We start from the raw sequence: 9,165 nt of genomic DNA, 5'->3' as shown, positions 1-9,165 counted from the left end.
TTACGGCTGTTTAAAATTTCATAATTGTAATATTTTTAATTATTCACGATTCTATAATTTCACATTTTGATCCTTTCTATTGCACCCCTATGAAAATTAAACACCCTTCATAATAATTGTAACACAAAATATAAAGAATTAAATAAGCAAAGTATGCATCATATAAAATATATGTAACGACCTGGCCGGTCGTTTTGAGTGTTGTTGCCATGTTCCCCTATTTTACTGCTTATTTTATACTTAATTATCGTTATGTGACTTGCCGGGGTAGTTGAGACACTTAGTCTCAAGGTTAGAAGCTTAAGTTGAAAAAGTTGACCGAATGTTGACTTATGTGTAAATGGATCCGGAATAGAGTTTTGGTTATTCCGATAGCCCCGTTGAGTGATTTTGGACTTAGGAGTGTGTCTGGATAGTGATTTGGAGGTCCGTAGTTGATTTAGGCTTGAAATGTCAAAAGTTGGAAAATGAGAAGTTTTGAAAATTAAGAAGTTTGACCGATGGTGTAATTTGTGGTTACAAGGCTCAGATTTTAGTTTCGGGAGTTGAAATAGGTTAGTTGTGCCATTTATGACCTGTGTACAGAATTTGAGGTCAATTAGACGTGATTTGATAGGTTTCGACATCAATTGTAAAAGTTGTAATTTCTTAGTTTTCGTTAGGCTTGAATTGAGGTGCGATTCGTATTTGTTATGTTGGTTGATGTGATTTGAGGCCTCGACTAAGTTTGTATCATATTTTTGGACTTGCTGGTATGTTTGGTTGAGGTCCCCGGGGCCTCGGGTGGAGTTTGGATGGTTAATGGATCGAAGTTTGGTATTGAAGGATTGCTGAAGTGCACCAGGTCTGGTGCGATCGCACCTACGATGAATTTGGTCGCAGGTACGCGACCGTAGAAGCGAAGGAGACATCACATGAGCGAATTTGGGTGAGTTGGGGAGTTGCGCAGGTGCGAAGGTAATTTCCGCACCTGCGAGTTCGCAGATGCGGAAGGAGCATCGCAGAAGCGAAAGGAGGCCTGGTGAGGCAGGTTCGCGGAAGCGGAAGTCTTCTCGCAGAAGCGAGGCCGTAGGTACGTACTAGTGGCCACAGGTGTGCAAGGCCGATGTCCAGTGTAAATCCGCAGATGCAGGGCTTTGACCGTAAAAGCAAAACTGCATGTGCGGTTAAATGATCCGGAGAAGCGAAAAGGGCTGGGGCAGTGTTTAAAACTCGAGGGTTTCGTGATTTTAATCATTTTGGACATTTCATGCTCATACTAACGCAATTTTTGAGAGGATGTTCGAGGTGTTTGTTGAGATAAATCACTCTTGATCATTTTTATTCAACAATATTGTTTCCCCATTGTATTTCCCACTTATATTGTGTGTTTTTGAGGTTGAATTTTGGGAGTTCTAGGCTAAGGATTGGAGAGTTAAATTTGGGAATTTGAGTGACGATTTGGTGTCGGAATTTAGTAAATTTGGTATGGTTGGACTAGTGGTTGAATGGGCTTTCAAATTTTGTAACTTTTATTGGATTACGAGACGTGGGACCGAATGTTGACTTTTTGACTTTGATTAAAAATTTAGCATTTTCATATGGAACTAATTCCACTAGCTTGAGTCGATTGTATCGAATTGTTTGTGGCTAGATTCGAGGCGTTCAGATGCTGATTTGCGAGGCAAGGGCTATGTAGCGGAGTGATTCGATTAGCTTGGGGTAAGTATCATATTTAAACTCGGTTAAAGCACCAGTTTCCTGAATTATTGTGATAGCCACATGCATTTAGGTGAGCACATGTATGGGGATGAGCCCATGTGCGAGCATCAGGACTATATATTCATGTTTGGGTTGTCGCTCGAGCTCTTATAAGCCTAGAAATGACTGTTAAGTTTTAAGCTTTGATATATCACATATTGTAATAATTTATGTGATCTAATTAAGCCATGATGAGGCTACTTAGAGGTTTAACCCTTGAACGAACTTGATAAATGCTTTTCATTGATGAAATTGCCAGTTTGAGATACGATAGCACACCATGCACATGCCTACACTTTAGCATGTCATTTACACCAGTCCAGAGACATGAGGATCTTATTTCATTCATCATATACTTGTATACTTGCTTTATTGCTTCTGTATGATATGTTTGGGCTGGGGCCTGTGGCTATGCCGAGTAGATTATGGTATTGGCACGTGAGTTATCCGTGTGGATCCATGTATTGATATTATTGGCACGTGAGTTGTCTGTGCAGCATGTGAGTTGTTTGTGCGCATCGATACATTTATAATATTGACACTAAGTTATCCATGTCGCAAGTGAGTTATCCGTGCAAGTTCTGTAGTTAGCACGTGAGTTGTTCGTTCAGTGTGTGGAACTTGTATTTTCTGATCATTTATCTGATTTACTTATTTCCTTCCTCTACATGCCATAATATTGTTTGAGCAGGGTATTTGAGAAACAGTGCACATGCACACACATATATTCTTCCCATGAAGCCTTATGAGTTAGTTTTAAATATTGTTTTGTGATGGTCCAATAAGGCAGAATTACACTGAAATAACTAGTATCCTCAATAATTTAAGCTTTTCTTACCTTGCCTTGTTATTTCTGATACTTATTAATTTAGTTGTACTCATACTACACCCTGCACCTCGTGTGCAGATCCAGGTATTTCCGGGCACGGTGATTGTTGATCGTGAAGTTTTACCTGTTAGGAGATTATCGAGGTTGCAGCTATGGCGTCCGTAGACCTTGAATCTCCTCCCATATCTCCCAGTTTTTGATTATTCTGTTCTACTTTCTTAGACAGTGTATTAGGCTGTCTTACTGTATAGATGTTCATTTACTCAGTGACACCCAGATTTTTGGAAAAACTTTTGTATGAGTTGAGGCGTTTCCATCCAGTTTTATGAGATTTCCACTTATTTAAACCCGCTTTAGTATATTTTTAAATTGAAAGTGTTGGTATTTGTCAGTTGTCGGCTTGCCTAGTATCATGATAGGCGACATCATAGGCTATGGCCCAGATATTGATTGGTTGCACTAACCTTGCCCAGGCGGTTTCAGTTCCAGCCGCAGTAGTCACTTCTCAGGCCGGGGGAGGTACTCAGACTCCCATCGCCTGCACTCTAGAGTAGGTAGTGTAGGGACTTCAGACATCGGGGGTACTACCAGCCCAGTCGGTTGCAGTTGCTCGGGCCCAGGTGGGTCCCGTTATGTGTGATTATGAGCAGACGAGGCTAGAGAGGATTGGGAGGCTCGAGCCTCCATTATTAAGTAGGGTTGAGTCAAAGGATGCTCAAGACTTCTTGGATAGGTTCCAGTGGATTCTTCGCATGACGGGTATTCTGGAGACCAATGGGGTCTTATTTACTACTTTTCAGTTGACTGGAGCATCTTTCTTATGGTGGGAGACCTATGAGAGGAGCAGGCCAGTCGGTGCAGCACCACTTTCATGGCATGAGTTTTTCGTTCTCTTATTAGAGAAGCTTGTGCCACAGACCCGTAGGGAGGAGCTATGCAGGCAGTTTGAGCATATACGTCAGGGCGACATAGCTGTGACCCAGTATGAGATGAGGTTTTCAGAGTTGACTCGTCACACAGTTTGGTTGGTTCCCACTGAGAGGGAGAGGATTAGGAGGTTCATTGATGGCCTCACTTATAAGTTGCATTTTGTTATGACTCGTGAGAGTGGATCAGTTTCTAGGTTCGATAAGGTTGTTGATATTGCTCAGCGGCTAGAGTTGGTTTGTAGTCAGGAGCGTAAAGACAGGGAGGCCAAGAGGCCTCGTGGTTCGGGTGGTTTCAACGGTGTTTATGATGGGGTCAGCCCCACCATAGCAGGGGTCGTCCTTAAAGTCCCACTCAGATGGCTCGTCCAGCTTATCGTGGTGCATCAGTTAGCCACGGTTCTTACAGTGCTCGATTAGGTCAGTCATTATTTAGTGCAATACCAGCGTAGAGTTCTCACCATGCTTCGTCTGCTCAGGTTTCTATAGGAAGTTCCTCGGGTTATCAGGAGACGCAGCTCCATCACAGGAAGGGTTATTTTGAGTGCGGAAACTTGAGTCATCGCAAGAGGGATTGCCCTAAATTGTTGAGTGGGGTTCCACAATAGAGTTCTCGATCGATAATACCATCAACTGCATTTACACCACGTGCTCAGCCAGCTCGGGGTGGGGACCAGGCAGCTAGAGGCCTCCCTAGAGTGGGAGGCCGATAAGGTGGTGGTCAGACTCGTTTCTATGCTATTCCTATAGGCCAGATGTCATTGCTTTAGATGCAATGATTACAGGTATTGTCTCACTGTGCCACAGGGATGCTTCCACATTATTTGACCCTGGTTCTACTTATTCCCGTGTATCATCCTATTTTACTCGTTATTTGGTCATGCCCCGTGAGTCTTTAGTTTCACCTGTTTATGTATCTATGCCAGTGGGTGATACTATTGTTGTGGACCGTGTATATCGGTCGTGTGTAGTGACTATTGGGGGATTGGAGACTAGAGTTGATATCTTATTGCTAAGTATGATTGACTTCAACGGTATTTTGGGTATGGACTGGATGTCTCCATGTCATGTTATTCTGAATTGTCATGCTAAGATTGTGACATTGGCGATGTCGGGGTTTCCAAGAATTGAGTGGAGAGGTTCTCTAGATCATGTTCCCAGAAGGGTGATTTCTTATCTGAAGGCCCAATGAATGGTTGGGAAGGGGTGTCTGTCATATTTGGCCTTTGTAAGGGATGTTGGTGCTAATACCCCTACTATTGATTCTGTACCGGTAGTACGAGACTTTCCGGATGTGTTTCCTGTAGACCTGCCAGGCATGCCACCCGATAGGGATATTGATTTTGGTATTGACTTGGTGCCGGACACTCGGCCCTTTTCTATTCCTGTGTATCGTACTACACCAGCAGAGTTGAAGGGATTAAAAGAGTTGCTTCAGGAACTTCTTCATAAGGGTTTATTAGGCCTAGTGTGTCGCCTTGGGGTGCACCGGTTCAATTTGTTATCAAGAAGGTTGGTACTATGCAGATGTGCATCGACTATAGGCAGTAGAACAAAGTTACAATCAAGAGCAAGTATCCTTTTCCGTGCATTGATGATCTATTTGACTAGCTTCAGGGAGTGAGGGTGTTCTCTAAGATCAATTTGAGGTCTGGGTATCACCAGTTGAAGATTCGGGACTCGAATATTCTAACGACGGCATTCAGGACCCGCTATGGTCACTATGAGTTCCTTGTGATGTCTTTTGGGCTGACCAAAACCCCAACAACATTCATGTATCTGATGAACACAGTATTTCAGTCATATCTTGATTCGTTTGTTATAGTATTCATTGATAATATCCTGGTGTACTCAGGGAGCCATGAGGAGCATGCCCAGCATTATAGGATTGTACTACATCGGTTGAGGGGGGAGAAACTCTATGCCAAGTTCTCCAAGTGTGAGTTTTGGCTTAGTTCGGTGGCGTTCTTGGGGCACGTGGTGTCCAGTAAGGGGATTAAGGTGGATCCAAAGAAGATAGAGGCGGTTCAGAGTTGGCCCATATCGTCTTCAGCTACTATGATTCAGAGCTTTCTCGGCTTGGCCGAATGTTATTGTTGCTTTGAAAAGGATTTCTCATCCATTGCAGCGCCTTTGACCAGATTGACCCAGAAGTGCTCCATTCAGGTGGTCAGATGAGTGTGAGGAGAGCTTTTAGAAGCTCAAGAATGCTTTGACCACAACTCCAGTTCTAGTTTTGCCTTCACTGTCAGGCTCTTATACCGTGTATTGTGATGCTTCTAGGATTAACCTTGGGTGTGTCTTTTTACATCCGGTACTGTTGTACATTGGATTTTTCGTAAGATAATTTACATAGGTTCAGGGACAAGACTATTTTTGAGGTTATAGATATTTATGCTATTTATAACAAGTGATAAGTAATGTCATTAAGGTTAGAGGGTAAACGAATAAAAGAAAATGAGTTTCGTCGAACTTTCTCATGTTGGGATGAAAAAGCATCCAAGCTATAATACCCCGTATTTATAGACTAGTGCAATATTATATACCATGTGACCATGACAGTAAAGTATATTCTAGTATGTTAAAAGTGATCAGTATTTAATTAAAATGAGATTTAGAAGTTAATTATGTGTTTAATTAATTATATGGAAAATTAGTTAAAGTGTTTGGATAATGTTAAGGAGACAACATGTCCTTGTAGGTCCCCCAAGGGGGATAACCTTTATTATTAGTAGTAAGGGATAAATATTGCTAGCAGTAGAACTAAATAAATATTAGGTATAATAAAAGGGGTGGGTACGTGTACAAATTAGGTGAGGTTATGGAATGGGTGTCTAATTTTAGTAGGTGACTAGTGCAAGTATATACCCATGTGTCCTCAATTACGGAAAGAGTGGAGGGAGTAGAATTCCATGTGTATAGGCAGCAACATTACATGAAAGATATCAACTTACTTAGATAATACAAGGACACAATATGCTCCCATAGTAGAAACAATTCATTTGAAAATAACTCCATTGTTGGTGGAAACAATATTGATCACGTTGGGAGCAATTCTTTGGGGGAACCAAGCATTGGCAGCAAGTATATTTCCATAATTCTGCAGCAACTTTACTTCCCAAACTAATCTTAAGAACACCAAAGAGATTTCTAGTGTTTGTTTGATTCCTACAAGCTCGGGGTAGAGCGGGCCGGTTATAGATTATATAAGGTCAAGACTCTAATCAAGTTGCGGAATAGGGTTTCTACAAAGCTTAAAGAGGTATGTTAAGGCTATCCCTTCTTTCTTTTTTACATGATCCATATGATACAAATGAAACGAGCAAATGCACAACTTTTATAAATGTCTCTATTCATAGAAGCAATACGGGTGCTTAATGTTCTTGAATTCCCATGTGTCTTATTATTATATCTTCTGTTCATGGGTCTCAGAAAAATGCGTAATTGATAAAATTAATCCGAAGACATACTGATCTTATGACATTTCGAGAAATCATATTAACTTACTTCTTATGCATTTCATTCATTTATACATATACATTGACCCATGACCAGATGACATTAAATACGCGTATATTATATGTATATGGGATATGGGAAAAGGTTACGGCGTTGTATACGCACCACCACCTGATCAGTTGGTATACGTTGATGATATCTTCCACAAAGGCCGAGATGATATGATGGGATGCCCTCAGAGGCTTGATGATGTTATGTATGCATATACATATGTATGATATGACATTTATACGCATATGCATGACATTATAAATATTTCATGATTTACAAAGCTATCCAGATTTACATGTTGAGTCCTTTATTTCATGTCCTGTATATACTGATTTACGTGTCTTACGTACTCGGTACATTATTCAAACTGATGTCCTTTTATTGTGGACGCTACATTCATACATGCAGGTATAGATAATCAGTTTGACGACCCCTCATAGTAGACGAGGTTAGCATTCAGTGGAGGATCGGTAAGACTGCATTTCTTTAGGAGTGCGGTTGAGTCTATAAGTCTTCGTGTTAGAGTTTTGCTACAGACTTATGGGTAGGCCGGTTCTCTATCCCGACCATGTTTTGATGCCAAATACTCTTAGAGGCTTTGTAGACACTGGTTCATCATGTATAGTATGTCAGAGGCCTTAACGGCCCATATGTATTCATGTTTTAAGAGCAATGGTTCATTGATACAATGTTTCCCACTTATAGTTATACATTACGAGTTGTGGCCATGTTAGCCCATGATAGTTACAGAAAGAATGGGTTTAGCCAACTCGACCTATGCATGTTCTAGTTTTGGTCGAACGATCATGAGTTACAGAGTGGTTCGCCCGTGCCAGTAAGGCACCGGGTGCTAGCCATGCCTCCCCAGGTTTGGGGTGTGACAGCCTTGATGTAGGAGGGTAGAGTGATTGCTTATGCTTCACGCAAGTTGAAGCCACATGAGAAGAACTACCGTGTTCATGATTTGGAGTTGGCAACCACCATTCATGCATTGAAGATTTGGAGGCATTATCTCTATGGTGTGTCTTGTGAGGTATTTACAGATCATCCGAGTCTCCAGCACTTGTTCAAACAAAAGGATCTAAATTTGAGATAATGGAGATGGTTGGAGCTGCAAAAGGACTATGATATTACCATTCTGTATCATCCCAGGAAGGCCAGTGTGGTGGCCGATGCCTTGGTTAGAAAGGCGGTGAGTATGGGTAGCCTTGCATTTATTCCTATTGGCGAGAGACCGCTTGTAGCTGATGTTCGGGCTTTGACCAACTAGTTCACGAGATTAGATGTTTTGGATCCCAGTCGGGTTCTAGCTTGTGTGGTTTCTCGGTCTTCCTTATATGATCGCAACAGAGCGCGCCAGTATGATGATCCCCATTTGCTTGTCCTTAAGGACATGGTTCAGCACGATGATGCCAAGGATGTTACTATTAAGGATGATGGAGTGTTGAGGATGCATGGTTGGATTTGTGTGCCTAATGTAGATGGGCTATGTGACTTGATCCTTGAGGAGGCCAACAGTTCACGGTATTCCATTAATTCGGGTGCCGCAAAGATGTATTAGGACTTGAGGCAGCACGTTTGGTGGAGAGGGATGAAGAATGATATAGTGGGGTTTGTAGCTCAGTTCCTAAACTGTCAGCAGGTGAAGTATGTGCATCGGAGACCGGTTGGATTGCTTTAGAGGCTTGAGACTCTGGAGTGGAAATGTGAGCGTATCACCATGGATTTTGTAGTTGGGCTCCCACGGACTTCGAGAAAGTTTGATGCTATTTGGATGATTGTGGATCGGTTGACCAAGTCCGCGCATTTCATTCCAGTTAGGACTACTTATTCTTTGGAGCAGTTAGTTGAGATCTACATCCGTGAGATTGTTCGCCTTCGCAGTGTTCTGGTGTCCATCATTTCAGATCGGGGCGCGTAGTTTACATTGCAGTTTTGGAGAGTAGTGCAACGAGAGTTGGGCACACAGGTTGAGTTAAGTACAACATATCACCCTTAGACGGATGGTCAGTCTGAGTGCACTATTCAAATATTAGAGAATATGCTAAGTTCTTGTGTCATAGATTTCGGGGGTTCATGGGATTAATTTCTACCGCTTGCGGACTTTTCCTACAACAACAGCTACCAATCAAGCATTCAGATGGCTTCGTATGAGGCTTT

This window comes from Nicotiana tabacum, chromosome 4 (assembly GCF_000715075.1).
Source record: "Nicotiana tabacum cultivar K326 chromosome 4, ASM71507v2, whole genome shotgun sequence".
NCBI classification, from domain to species: Eukaryota; Viridiplantae; Streptophyta; class Magnoliopsida; order Solanales; family Solanaceae; genus Nicotiana; species Nicotiana tabacum.
This window is presented reverse-complemented; position numbering follows the sequence as displayed.